This window comes from Herpailurus yagouaroundi, unplaced genomic scaffold (assembly GCF_014898765.1).
Source record: "Herpailurus yagouaroundi ecotype Mexico unplaced genomic scaffold, PumYag 201, whole genome shotgun sequence".
NCBI lineage: Eukaryota > Metazoa > Chordata > Mammalia > Carnivora > Felidae > Herpailurus > Herpailurus yagouaroundi.
The window spans coordinates 5,262,786-5,278,027 of NW_024412432.1; the positions used below are offsets into that span (position 1 = coordinate 5,262,786).

Sequence of the window (15,242 nt, forward strand, 5' to 3'; positions counted from 1 at the left end):
GTGGGTGAGGGCCTTCTAGGGGGTGTGAGGGTTTCTGCTTGGCTTCCCCAAGCCTTGCACTGTTTCCTCTCAGACTTCTTATTGTGTCGGGAGTAGAACCATCGATGGACGAGGAAGAGAGCAGGCTTGGAACCTTGCACTGAACAGCTATCTGGAAGTGTGGTCGGGGGATTAGGGCTGTTGAGGGTGGGAGAGGATAGCAAGGTGAAAGAGTAGTGAAGCCATGTAAAAGGAGACATCTCTGTCCCCAAATTCAGCCTGTTTGTGGGCCAGGGCCCTCAAACATCAGATATGCAGGCTTAGTGCTCCAATTAGGATTGAAATGATCACATGGCACGTTCAGAACACACAGACTCCATGGCCATGTGATCCATGAGCACTGTGCACACAGGACTGTTGTGTGGCTGTTTGTCTGCCTCTGCATGAAGAGGTAGTTGGTTAGGGCTGCAAAACTCAACCTAGGAACAATTCATCCCTGAGTGTCTTCACAGACCAGAATACTATGGCTCAGAAAAATGGCACCCCTCAACCTGACCAAGGGGGATGGAGAGGACTATTTGGGGAGCCCAAGTTCCTAGCTCATCCTAGAGAAGGATGGCCAGGGGGCAGGGGAGTATGGGCTAGCTCAGGTTGTCTGTTGTCCCTGGATTAGTCAAGACCCTTCCTCTCCATGAACCTGTTTCCCTCTCTGCAAGTCGTTGATGATGTTGGGGCTTTCCAGGAGTTTATCGTTCCAAGAGGCTGGAGGAAGCAGTCTCAGAAAAGGCTTTGGGTGAGGATCGAGAAAGCCAGAACTGGGTTCAAATCACCTGGCATTCTGTGCCCACACCCAACCCCAGATCTCTCTCTCCCTGCTTCTGAAATGCTTTCAAGGCAAACAGACCCAGTGAGGTGCAGAGAGATGTACACTTTCCTGTAGCATGTGATTGGGGTTCTAAACCATCCCTAATACTTGTGAGGCACCAGGCCAGAGTGAAAATAGCAGCCCAGTAACCAATTGCCTGCATAGTGATCACATAAATATCAAGCTACTAACCTTTAAGTAAAAGACTGAAAATAAAATGGGTCAGGAAAAGATCTGACTGTGCTCTGTCTCACTGTGCTGTGCTCCTGGGAAAGAGCTATTGCCTTTTGTATCTGCAGTTTGTATATAACAGCATCTCCACCCTGATTGCAAATAAGAATGAACTGGGACCACTTATGAAAAATACTGTTGCCTGGACCCCAATACAGAACAAACACAAATATCGTGGGTGGAGTTTATGGAAGGCAAGAGTGATGTTTGATCCACAAAAGAAGGGATTTATTCTGTTGAAACCCTTTTGTCTCTCCATAAAATTTCACAACACTGTTCCAAAGTTTGATTTGTTCATATACTTCTCCCAGTAGCTAAATCGTTCTGTGATTTCTGGACCACTTTTGTACTTAAACCCTCGTAACTCTTTGGGAAGAATATATTTTATAATTTTTCTGCCAAAATTCACTGCATTTACTTAATATCAAGCCACTCTTAAGTCACTTAATACTGCTTTTTTCGCTCCCATGTTATTTCCCATTCTGCCCTAAAATGCATTCTTCATTCCTGTCTTGGCCAAGCTCCCCCTTATAAAACTATTAGTCAATAAGATTAATTCATTTATCTAGTCATTTATTGAAAAGATATTTATATTGGGTCCCGCCCATGTTCATCATGGTCTCTGAGGGTGGTTTTGAATGCTTGGTACACATATACGTTCAGTTCACACTTGTAGCCTTGGATGCTAGCCCACCAACTGCTATCTACAGGAAAATGTCTGATATTTTCAGCCCAGAGTTGTAGGGATGGTGTTTTGGCAAAAGAAAAGAGCAGAGAAGTATTGTTCATCTGGATTCTTCTATGTTTTGAGTTGATAAAAGTTAATTTTCTAACTTCCATTCCCCTCTTAATTTCTAAGAATCAGAGGAACAATTTGTCATGGACTCATGCAGATTAATAAACGAGAGTCCAGTTTTTGGAATGGCAGCCTTCTGGTCCTTCGGAAACCACAGAAACGACTCACTCAAAAGAAATGGTTGTGGTCATGAAAGTCAGGACCGGTCTGTGAACTCCCTTTCCCATTTCAGCACTCCATTCTGAGATCCTCTCTTGATTGTGCTCAATGGGATGGGTCCTGGGCTTTCAATGATTGTACAATTAGATTGAGAAGCAGCAGGAGACCCTGGGTGGCTCAATTGGTTAAGGGTCCCACTGTTGATATCGGCTCAGGTTGTGATCTTGCGGTCATGAGATCGAGACCCGTGTTGGGCTCTGTGCTGAGCGTGGAGCCTGCTTGGGATTCTCTCTCTCCCTCTCTTTACTCTTCCCCAACTTGTGTGTGTGTGCACATGCATGCACACCCTCTCTCAAAATAAATAAACTTTAAAAGCAAACAAAAAGGAAGCAGCAGGAGCTTGGACACAGAACCTGCCAAAGCCACTAGATGTTGGGACCCAGCTTTGCTGAGGCATAGTACTCTCATTGGAATAGATATTTTTATGGTTAAAGGCAATAAACCTTTTTTTTTTTTTTTTTTTTTTTTTACCTAAGTGGCAGTTTGTTGGCATTGTTTCTTCTGATTTCCGCAAATTCATAAGAAGAAAAGCAAACCCACCTGGGTCTGGAGAGGAGAGGCTTTGCTACCTGCTCAGATTAAGATTGAGAAACTTGGAAGGTACATAGGGCTTTGGAACTGAGTGCAACACTTCCTCCCATGAATACAATACTAACGACTGATGATGCAAGGTGGTAAGACATAGTTCCCAGCCAGTGGAGAGCTTACTGTTGAGTGGCTGAAAAAACCCCAAAATTATTATCTGATCATCTCAGGACATGGGAATGGAGAAAATGAGTTGCACGGAGTACTTAGAGATCAGAGAAGTGGGTACTTAGTCCGTTGTGAGTCTTCAGGATGAAGTGTCTAGGGTAAGTGGTGGGGGCAGGGCAAGAGGAAGGGTGCTCATTGCTACTGTGTGCTTCTTGTTGTTTCTGGGGCCTCTGAGCCACAGAACAAGGCAATATATGTGCGTATGTACCCTCGTCTACGAACGTTCCTATATGTCAATATTTGTTTCTATAGTAAACCAAACAGGAGCTCATACTTCTGTCTCTAGCTCTGGTACATTGCCACATGGATCTCTCTAATCTTGTCTGTCTGTAACATCTCCACTCCAACAGTGAGAAATCTGGCTCCCCCCATCTGCCAATCATTTACTTAATTGTTCGATTCCAGCGTGCATGCACAGTACTTTCCGGATTGTTAACTCAGACCCTCATGGGAAACAGCTTTGCTAAAGCACAGCACTCACGTGAAGTTCCTTCTGCCCTTCATCTTACAGACCCCACTAGTTTCCAAAGTGACTTAGGTCAGCACCTTTTCTCCCCACCCCTTTGAGTGAAGTTGTTTCATACATTTTTAATTCAGTTATTTTGTCATGTTCTGTGTTCCATCCTCATATCCTTCGATCCCCTAAATGATTTGTTTACATGTTTATATATTAAGGTTCCCACTTTATACTGTAAAGTTCTATGGGCTTAAACAAATGTCTAGTGTCATGTATCTCTTGCTCCAGTAGCCTATGGAATAGTTTCCCTACCCTAAAATATCCTTGTATTTTACCAATTCAGCAACTCTTTTCCCCTTCCCCTCTAGGAAACCTGGCAGTCATGGATCTGGTTCCTGGCTTACCAGTTTTGTCTTTTCCAGAATGACCTAGAAATGGAATCGTACAATATGTAGTATTTTCAGACTGTCTCCTTTCACCTATCAATGTGCATTTAAGATTCATCTATGTCTTTGCATGGCTCAATATCTTATTGCTTTTGATTGAATAGTAGTTCATTGTATGAATGTGCCAGTTCGTTTATCCATTCCTTATTGAAGGACATGTTGGTTGTCTCCAGTTTGGGGAAAGTACGAATAATGCTCCTATAAACATTTACATGGTGGCTTTCATGTGGATCTGAGTCTTCAAGTCAGTTGAGGAAATACCTAGCAATGTGATGGCTGAATTTTATGTTTAAATTGTGTTTACCTTTGAAAGAAACTGCCAGACTGTCTTCCAAAGCAGCTGTACCATTTTGCATTCCCAACAGCAGTGAGTGAGAGTTCCTGTTGCCCTGCATCTTTGTCAGCAATTGATATTATAAGCTTTTTGGATTTTGGTCATTTTAATATGTGTATAGTAGTATCTCGTTGCTTGAGGTTGTAATTTTCTGATTACAAATGATGTTGAGCATCTCTTCATATGCTTTATTGGCCACCTGTATGTCTTATTTCATGAAATGCCTGTTCAGATCTTTTGCCCATTTTAGCTGCATTGTTTGTTTTCTTGATGTTGAGTTTGCAAAGTTCTTTGATTATTTTGGATATGAGTTCTTATCAGTGACATGTTTGCAAATATTTTCTTACAGTCTGTGGCTTATGCTTTCATTCTTTAAACCATGTCTTTCCTGGAGTAACAGTTTTTAATTTTAGCAAAATCTACTTTTTTTTTTCTCTACGAATTGTGCTTTTGGTGCTGCGTATAAAAATTCAGCATCAGATCCAAGGTCATATGTACTTTTTTTTCCATCTTTTGTACTAGAAGTTTTACAGTTTTGCATTTGGCATTTAGATCTGTGATCTAGGTTGAGTTAATCTCATGAAATATGTAGAGTCTGTCTCAGTTCACAGTTCGGTCTCACATAGGTACTTTTGATGTTAACTCCAAACATGTAAGCCACCCTCTGGCTTTGAAATCTTAAACATGTACTTCATTTATCAAAGCACATGGCCAGAAGTGCATCATGAAAGATATTTTCATAAATGCTATAATTATGTTGGAACTTTCATAATTATATTTGTTGGTGATTTTTTAACAGCAAATTATCAGTGTTAATAGTATTAATAGTGTTAATCACTAAGTGCCACCATTAAAAATATTCTGCAGTTTTGTGACCTATTCTGGAGTTTAAAAAAATTTCCTAATATGACAGAAACTTAAAAAAAATAGAAACGGGTGTCTCTTGACCACTAAGAGAAGGTGCGGTATAAGAGGCTATCTCCGATGTTAAGAACTGGCCACCTTGGTTGGGTTTTAAGCGATAAGTGACAAAAATCCCTTTGAATCTTTGCCGCATTAGGATTTGGCATGACAAACAGTTTCTCAGATGCCACTTGGAAAAATAAATAAAATCTGGGCTTAACATGTTTCTACTCCCTAGGAAAAATGAGGCATTTATGCTTTGTTGTTTTAACACAGTTGTGTTCATTCCTTTTCCCTAACATACTGGACTCATTTTCTAGCAACATGGTTAGCCAAGCAATGAAGACTATTAATATACCACCACTAGAAAAGAGAGAGGATGCTGTGTGTATGCCAAAGAAATGGTAGCTACAAACAACCACATTGTTGGGGACTTGGTTTCTGCATTTCTGACTTCAAAGACCTCAAGAACAGATGAAAGGATGGGATGAGAAAGCGTAGTCTGTGGTTCACAGAGAAAGAAGTTAACTCATTGCTGTGCGCCATCAAATCCTTTACCCTAGACTTCTCTCTTCTTTTTCCCTTCGTATTTTCCTATTTTTTTAATTTTTATAGAAATAAAATTCTGAGAAATATTAGAACATAAATAAGTACATATGGGTAGAAGAAGTCTTGTGTCCATCCAGTTTTTTGAAATCCTCTGGGTTTTATGATAAAAATACACAATGATCTATCATCAAAAACATTTTTGATTGTCAGCCTCCAATTGATTGGTCTTCAATCAATTTGGTGAAAACAAATAAAGAAAACCTTCTGATTTGCAAAATAAAGTTTTACTTTTGTCACTGGGGTCATACTCTTTCCCAACTTGCAATTCCCACATTGTGAATTGTTCTTTTGTTTATTGTGCCTGAGGGTTTTTTTCTCTTTTCCTTTTTTTTTTTTTTAAAGTTTACTTATTTTTAAAAGAGAGTGAGCAGGGGAGGGGAAGAGAGAGAGGGAAAGAGAGAGAACCCCAAGCAGCTCTACACTGCCAACGTAGAGCCCGACACAGGACTCAAACTCACAAACTGTGAGATCATGACCTGAGCTAAAACCAAGAGTCAGACACTCAACTAACTGGACCACACAGGCATCCCTCTGCTTTCCTTTTTTTTTTTTTTTTTTTTTTAAATCAAGGTGGTATAATTTACCTACAACGAAATACACAGATCTTAAGCACACTGTATCATGAGTTTGACAAATATATACACCTGTGTAATTCACAACTGTGTCAACTTCTGGGATATCACCCCAAAGTTCCTTTGTATCCTTCCCTGTCAATCCCTGCACCTTGTACCAGGCACCCATTGCTCTGATTTTTACCACCTTTGATTAGTTTTGCCTCTTTAAGAACTTTTAATAATTGGCAGTATACAGTAAGAACTCTTCTATGTCCGGATTGTTTTGCTCAGCATAATGCTTTTGAGATTCAGCCATGTAGTAGCATCTATCAAGAGTTGATTCTTTTATTGTTGAACAAAATTCCATTATTATGACAAACTACAATTTATTTATCTATACTCCTATTACTGAGTATTTGCATTGTTTCCAGTTGAAGAAAACTACTATGAAAATTCTTATACATACCTTTGGTGGTCATTTGTATACAATTCTTTTCAATATACCCAGTGGAAATGCTGGGTCTTAAAAGTAGATGTTATATGCAACTTTATTTTTTACTTATTCTTTTTGAATGTTTATTTTTGTGAAAGAGAGAGAAAGAGAGACAGAGTGTGAGTGGGGGAGGGGCAGAGAGCAAGGGGGACACAGAATCTGAAGCAGGCTCCAGGCTCTGCACTGTGAGCACAAAGCCCAATGACGGGCTTGAACCCACAGACCTGTGAGATCATGACCTGAACCAAAGTCAGCGACTTTCAAAAATCACTCACACATTTCTAAAGTGGGTGTGCAATGTGGCTTCCCAACAGAAATGTATGAAAGTTTCAACTACTCATCATCCTTATTTAGCAGTGGTGTTTTAAATTTTAACAATTCTGGTGGGTATGTAGTGGTATCATTATGGATTTCCTTTCCTCATTTACCTGAGGGCTTATGATGTTGAACATTTTTTTCTGTATCTATTAACCATTTGTGGATTTTCCTTTTGAAGTATCTGTCTTTTGCCCACTCAAAAAAAAAATTGGGCTTTCTTGTTATTGAGTTATAAGAGTTCTTTATAATATATATATATATACATATATATATACGTCCTTTGTCATATATGAATATATATATACACACAGAGATATATACATATATATGTATATGTGTATATATATATATTTTTTTTCTTCCAAACTATTGTTTGTCTGATAATTTCCTTGATGGTGTCTTTTGAAGAGCAAAGTATCTTAATTTTGATGAATCCAATTTATCAGTTTTTCCTATAATTAAGACGTGTATGTATCCTGAAATTTCTTTCCCTACCCCAAGCTTGAAAAAAATATTCTCCACTTATTTCTTTTCTAGTTTTAGCTTTCACCCTGCCTCACAAATCCCAGCTACCCTAAAGCAGCCATGAAGTTTTGTTTTCTGTGCATCATGACACTTTTTATTTGGTCTTTATTTCTCTGTGCTATGATTCATTCAAAAAGTGACACCAAGGGGCGCCGGGGTGGCTCAGTCTGTTACGCATCCGACTTCGGCTCAGGTCATGATCTCGCAATTCCTGAGTTCAAGCCCTGCTTCGGGCTCTGTGCTGACAGCTCGGGAGTCTGGAGCCTGCTTCGGATTCTGTGTCTCCCTCTCTCTCTGCCCCTCCCCCGCTCACACTCTGTCTCTCTCAGGAATCAATAAACATTAAAAAAAAAAAAATCTAAAAAGTGGCACCAAATTGAAAGCTAGGGAGAATGTGAAATTGACCTCGTGCATTCACCTCTTCCAAGCTGTCTGGTGTCTTGAGTCCAAAATCATTCGCTCCACATTGTTTCCTCGTGAGGATAAATCTAATACCTATATTTCTGTTATGGCTGGAAGCAGAAGCCAGTCTTTTATTTTAAAAACACTTTTCAACTTGGGTACTTGTCTTTCTATACTTTGCGTTAAATTTTGATATTCTTAACTGTGCTGCATTTTTGTATCTTCATGGTTTCCCTTCTGCCCGTGGCAGGGGGACAGAGATGGCAGCACACAGCACTAGAGTGGCTCACTAGCACACAAGTACCGAAGCGCTCAGTGCTCCCTCCATATTGTTAATGTTTTCCCTTCGCAGTGCAAGAGGAATTGCTAGAACTTGGATTTCTATTAGAACCCCAAGTGAGAGGTGAAAGTGCCGGCCAAGAATATCAACTTGGCACACATTAGCATATCCCTTGGGGGACTGGAGTCACTTGTCCTTATTACTGCCGGCTGACAATATTATTGTGGAGATCGTAGAGTCAGCTTTGCTCTTCAGGCAGCTCCCACATCGACATCCTTACCCCATTCACTGAGGGTTGAAATACTCTGCACTGGTTACCAAAGCCTGCACAGTTAAAGGCAGGATTTAGAACCCTGGGAAAGGTAATGCGTTGAATGGGAGTCTCCCTGAGGTGCAGAACCCCCTGATCATTTTATGGGGGCATGTCGCTGTGGAAAGGATGGCCATGGGCTGCGTGTATGTTAGGGAAGTGGTGAGAGGAAAAAGGCAGAAAGTACAGGAAGAGGTGTTGTGTTCAGCCAGGATAACCTTTGAGGATGTCACAGACTGGCTCCCTAGGGTTTGTTTTCTCAGTGGCAAAGGAAAGAGGAGAAATAATTTGACAAACAATCTTTCCTATTACCCACTTATTTCGGGGGGGATACACTCAGAGACAACTGAACAAGGTTGGAGAGAGTATCTTCTCTACTTCCAGTGCTCTCATTTGGATAACATAGATTAGAAAAAGAGAGCATTACCAAAGGAACTGATGCTCTGACTTCCTGCACCAGATACCGACAGTCCTGGGTCTCCTAAGATCCACAACTCTGTTAAGTCTTCTGTCTGGAGTCTCTTTAAAAACTGTAAATGACCTCCAGCAAGTCAGCAGCCATGACTTTCAGAGTTAAACAGTGTGTAGCCTGATTTAACCTATAGAGATAAAACATTTATTAATATTGTTAATGGTAGAAAAATAGCCTTATCCTATTTTATTTATTTACCTATAATACATCTTTATATTTATTGAGTTGCTTCCTCCTTGGTGGTATCTTTTTACCCTCCAATCCTTTCTTCTTCAAACTAGACCTCAAAGCATCTTACCATGGGTACAGTTTGTTACAAGCAGAAGGAGAAAACAAAATAGTTAATTTCTTGGTTTTTGAGGTTCAAAAACTTGATCTGATTCTTAAGACCTGGGTGTTGGAGCCATGAAATCTAAGCCCTGAATGACCCTTAGAAAAATTTTTTCTTTCCAGTGAAATTCACTTACTCTCTCTATCCCCAAACTTCTAATAGAAGATAAAGATTATCAAAGATAGGGATGGAGAAATGTCAGAGAAAGGATAATGAAAGTTAGATGCCCCATGTTCTGCCCCCACCCTGGCCGGTTCCTGATGAGTTGGGGACGGTAGGGATCTGAGAACGGAGAGGACCTATGCGATCTTCTTTGTAGATAGTTTACAATTTCTTTTTTTAAAAAACTATTTTAATGTTTATTTATTTTTGAGAGAGAGACAGAGACAGAGCATGAGTAGGGGAGGGGCAGAGAGAGAGGGAGACACAGAATCCGAAGCAGGTTCCAGGCTCTGAGCTGCCAATACAGAGTCCAACGTGGGGCTAGAACGTACGAACCGTAAGATCATGACCTGAGCCAAAGTCAGACACTTAACTGAGGGAGCCACCTAGGGGCCCCTAGGTTACAATTTCTTAAAATGGCAAATATCAACATATAATTTTCTCCAAGTTAAAAACATAACTCTAGTAGAAATATATAGTGAGCATGTGACAAAAATGAATTTAATTCATTAATAAAGGAACCAGTTGGATGGTAAAGTTCGTTTCAAGGAGAGTATAAGAAACTGACCTGTCAGTGAATAATGCATTCTTATAGGGCAACACTATCCTAAGTTTTGGGATTATCTGTTCTATTGAATGGAAATAATTTAAATAATTTAAACTTTATTGGACAAAGATAATGTGCAACTTACCAATTTCCTGTAAGACTCGGGACCTTCATTAATAGTAATTAGTAAGCCAAAGTTGCTTCTCTTTTGATGATGAATTCTCAACTGAGAGGTGGTATTGCACCTTGGAATGAAAATTCATTCTTGGTGGTCAAAAAAAAATCTTCGGTATTACAAGTGTACGTGGCCCTCCAAAGTTCAATCTTCTTCTTGATTATTTATTTTCTCTTATTAAGGGTAAATTATACCAATTAGTCAACCAGTTCATTATTAATTAAATTAATTATCCTATATTAATTAATTAAAATTAAACTGGAATGTAAGTACTTTTTTTTCTTTGGGGAAAGGGATAATGAAAAAGAGTTGAGAAACACTATCCTAGATAGAGGATCAGATGACCTTATAAGAGGGCTTGTTCGATGATACTCCACAATTAATTTTAAAGAGCACTAAACCATGTTTTCATCTTATTTTCAAGTTGTGGATAATTTTTCTTAAACTACTCTTAGTGGTTTAAGAGCCGTAGAGTAGAAATAGCTATGTGGGACATCTAGACAGAATGGGTCAGGAGCAGCTAGCTTCAGAATCCCTGGAAAGATGTGAGAACAGAACTATATCTTCTGGGAGATCCAAGTCCCCAGGATGCAGCTGGAAGTCAGCCCTGGGGGAGATCAGAAGCCGGAAGTGAGGGGTATAGTGACAGCAGCTACCCACAGCCCAACAGGTGCCAGAGGAGAAAGGCCATGTTGACTACCAGCCACACACAGTGCCCCAGCATTCTCAACATCCTGTTGAACTGTACCTGCACCCATAGGGGTAGGAACAGAACTGGCTCTGAGTTGAATCAGATTGTGTTTCCACTAGTCAACACAACGGGGACTCAAAATAGAAATAAAGCTCAGGTGGAGGAAAATACAATACACCACATGTCTTCTACTCCCACTTTTATGGCATGAGATTTTGCTAAATATATGTGCTTGTGAGGAAAACCCACCCAATAATGTGGTGGGGACAGAGTGCTAGATTCCTCTACACTTCTTGAGAACTCAAAATAGCCATTGAGTGGAGCCATAGAAAAGCATGCCCTGGGGCTAGGTGAGATTTTCCTGTAGTAATTCTCACACGTGCTATGCTATGGGTACATAGGGCTTGCTAATTTCTTCAATCAAAAGCCAAAGACTCCAGTATTGAATTAGTAGAAATGGTGGCCTTTCTCCAGAAAGTTCTGCTGGTTGCTCTTTCCTTTTGCTCATCTTGGTGTTTTTCTTCCAGGTAGTAAAAATCCAGTTGGAATTTAAGCGCTCAGCGTTTTCCTTCCTGAGCTGCCTGAATCTCAGAATAAGAGCCTTGAGCACTGTGAAGTGAAGCTCCCATGAATAATTCTGGCAAAATTTTACTGCCAAATAAGACAGTCAACCAACTCTGCGTAGACAAGAATGATGGCCCACAGCCTGTGTCAGCCACTGCTGCCCTCGGTCTCTTGCCCCCAGGAAGTTCCATTGGAACCTTTGTAGTGTCAAAGTATAATTTCCAGAAAGGTGAAAACCTAACTCTCATAGAAATGTAGAATGAACTTGTGTCAAAGATTTCTTCAACTCGTTAATGAAGAAGCCAGTAAGATGGAAAAGCTGGCTCACAGAGGATTTGAGGAACTGAGTATTTATTTACAAACATTTAAAAAAATGTTAGAATAAATTGCTAGGTTGGATATGCATTAATGCCCTACAGGGCAAATAAAACCAAAAATTCTGGGTTATTTTATGTGCTAGGCAGAAATCATTAGTGTTTCTCCTGGACAGAAATCTCTATCAGAGGATAGAATTAATGGACGGCAAAGTCAAACACAGGCATGTTCTCCTAGATAATTGAATATTCTTTTCGCAGGCTTATTAAGGCATGCCCTAGTATGACATTGAAAAGACATGACTTCTCTTTGCCTTATCTTTCACGTTTTGGCTAATGTATCTGAATAGTAGCTCTTTGAAATACTGGTGATGGTGTCTGGAACTTATCTCTGAGCTGCAAACACTGTTAAATAAGTGCTTCTGGACATGAATACACACACACACACACACACACACACACACACCATAATTATATATATTACATATATATACCATACCATATATATACTATAATTAGAGATATAGCATACATATATACCATAATTGAACAAAACAAACAGCATGTTGCAGGAAGGCTCTGGCTTAGAAAGGAGGAGACCAAGTGGGAGGTATAGGGAATTCATGGCATTTTGTGTCATCGAACTTCATATTATTTACTTTGGGCTCAAAAAGAATTTTGGCTCAGATCAGGTTGAAAAAGGAAAACAGAACGAAGAAACACGTTGCTTGAATTCTGGTTCAGCCGTTGACTAAACATACGACTTGGGCAAAGTCACATCAGATTGCTGTAGGTGGCAGCTGTCTCCAAAGATGGCCCCCAGTGAACTCTGCCTCTACTTAACATCTTTGTGCAGTCCCCTCCCAGTGTGACCAGGAATGGTGCTGTGGCGCCCTTTTAACCAATAGAATGTGGGAGAAGTGATACTACCTAAGCTGCGCTAGATGGCCAGGCAGCTTCTGCTTCTGTGGTCTTGGAAGCCAGTCCGGATGCAAGAAGTCTGAGTGTCCTGCTGGGGACAGAAGCCACGCAAAGGGAGTCGGAGGGCCAGGCGCCACATGAAGAGTGAGGCGTCACTGAGGAGCTTTTAGGTAACGGGCACGAGATGGACGATACCAGATTGGAAGCGCCAGCCCACTCGAGCTTCAGAAGACACCAGACTCGCTCATCACATGATGGCAACCACGTGAGAGACCCCGAGTAAGTAGAGCAGAAGTGTCCCGCTGAGTCCCTCAAGCCATAGCATCGTGAGAGATATTAAATTGCTGTAATTCATTAAGTTTTCGGTTGTCTTGTTATATAGTGATAGATTACCAAGACACTATTCCCTACAAGGACTTGTAACATTCCCTTTCGACTTGACTCTTTCTTAATTCTTCCTCCAGTGGACAAGGGCGCAGGGTGTCTACCCCCCTGACAACAGGCACTCAATGTTCATTTGAGTAATGGAAGTATGTAGTTAAACCTGGGGGAAGTGGTAACACTAGTCTGCGGAAAACGAAATGAGGAGTTTTAGTAAGTTTCTCTTTGCCCAGAAGGAAAATTGCAGCCCAGCTATATTTACCACGTGTGCGAAATACCATATTATGTTCTCACGTTTCCTGATTTGAACTTTTTGTTTCATTCAGGCTTTTGTTCAAATACCATCTCCTCACAGAGCTCTTCCATCATCCTATCTGAGGTAGCGCCCGCCACTTTGTATGCCCTTATTGTGTTTTATTTTGCTCCCTAGCTGTTCTCTACCTGACATTACACAACCCTCTATTTTTTGTTGTTTGTCTCTCCCTAGAGTGTTAGCTTCCTTGGGGACAAAGACTTGGCCTTCCCTGCTCCTGTGATGTCTCCAGCCCCTGGGACATTGGTGGGAACATGTCTGCCAGTCAAGGAATGTTTGTTGAATTGACTAACGTAAATGTCTACTATTTCCCAACTTGGAAAAGAAAGACTGGAACTATGAAGGAGCTTGGGGGTCCCAAGTGGAAAATATTTTCCTTCGATGTCCCAAAGGAAAAGGCTTTGTGCCGGTATTTGACTGCAGTAACTGAGGCACTGGGAGAGAAAATTCTTTCTTTTTTTTCCTGCTCAGAACAAATACAACAGAGAAGAAATGCCGGGATGCTATGGAAATGCAGAGGATTTGGGGACAAACTTCTATGGTGGTGCTAAATGCCTTACAAACAAGCAAACAAAAAGCCATTAAAGAATTTGTGAGATGTTATTGCCAAGCAAAGGCAGACTGTGTGAGAGGCACACAAGAGTGAAGTTGAGGCTCATGAGAAAAGTAGGGTTTGGGGGGAAAAGTAAGTTTAATTGTAATGATGGAAATTTGTGGTATATCCTCTTAAAAGGAGCTATGGATGCACAGTTTCTTGAGTTATTGTAAGGTTGTATGAATCGCTGGAGAATATGCCTTTGAGGAGAATTCTGAGCAATGCTTCGTGAGAAAAGGGACACCCCGGAGGACCAGATAGGTCTTTTGCATGTCTGTGTGGATGGTTTTATGGCCCCAGAACTGGGAGTGCAGAGCAAATCTGAAAAAGGAAGAGTCATTTGAGATTTACGATAGCAACAAAAATATTTGTCTTCTAAGGAAACCTGGTTGGAAATCAAGGTTTACAGGATTTTAAACAGAAACATACTTTATTTAAAAAAATTACAATAATCTCACGATTGTTTTAAAATATTTGAGCCGACCCTAAAATAAACCATACTTCCGTAAATCTTGTCTGCAGAGTAATTTTTGAAACTAACTTTTGAAAATTTGTAATTCAACATACAATAAAACCAAGCTCTCTTTCCTCTGAATTATTTAAGACAATGAATTTTAGTATTTACTGGTGTTGTAAATACTGAAGGTTTTCAAGCTTCCCAATATGATATCAAGAAAGAAACATCAGTATCAAATGCACCCTAAGATGCAGTTCTTGGTTTTTCTTGGAAAATCCTCAGACATCTAATCTCAAGCTGTTTCTTTCTGTCCATTGCTTGTTCTGTGTTAGTGACTCAGTTTATGTTTTATGAGCCATCTGCAGATCCCACAGTGCCCAGTTGCGTCTGTCTTTAGATTATTTTCTTGAAATCCAGGAGAGAGGCAAGAGAGGATTTCATCAGACCCTGAAACTCATACTGTTTCGTATCACAAGGATCTAAGAAATGGGAATGGAAGATGAAAACACAAAGATCCTCTCTGCTCGGCTTTCAATGCTTTAAATATGAAAGTGGCTTCAGAAATCTTTCAGTCTCCATTCTGATAGCCAATTGCAAAGACAGAAATAATATCAGGTTTTGGAAGAAAACTGTTCGAATGGTCTAACATTATAAATAAGAAATCTGAGTCTCACAGAGGTGAAGCAACTTGTCTAATGATCCAGAATTCATGGTAGAATTTGGACAAAGGAACAATGACTGATGTCCAGGTAATGCTTAGGAAAATATTTTGGTGCATGGAACTCTTGGGCAATCTTTATGTCATGGCCTTCCATGCTTCTGTAAGTTTGTTTTGCCTAACTGCA

At 40.3% G+C, this 15,242-nt stretch overlaps 1 long non-coding RNA gene across 1 annotated transcript; it reads left to right on the top strand.

Annotated features, from left to right (window-relative positions):
- The first annotated feature begins 11,352 nt into the window (after window positions 1–11,352).
- LOC121014212 (uncharacterized) lies at window positions 11,353–14,450 on the top strand. The gene is made up of 2 exons (XR_005783110.1): window positions 11,353–12,930; window positions 13,817–14,450. It is a non-coding gene; the product is annotated as an uncharacterized LOC121014212 (long non-coding RNA).
- The last annotated feature ends 792 nt before the right edge of the window (window positions 14,451–15,242 follow it).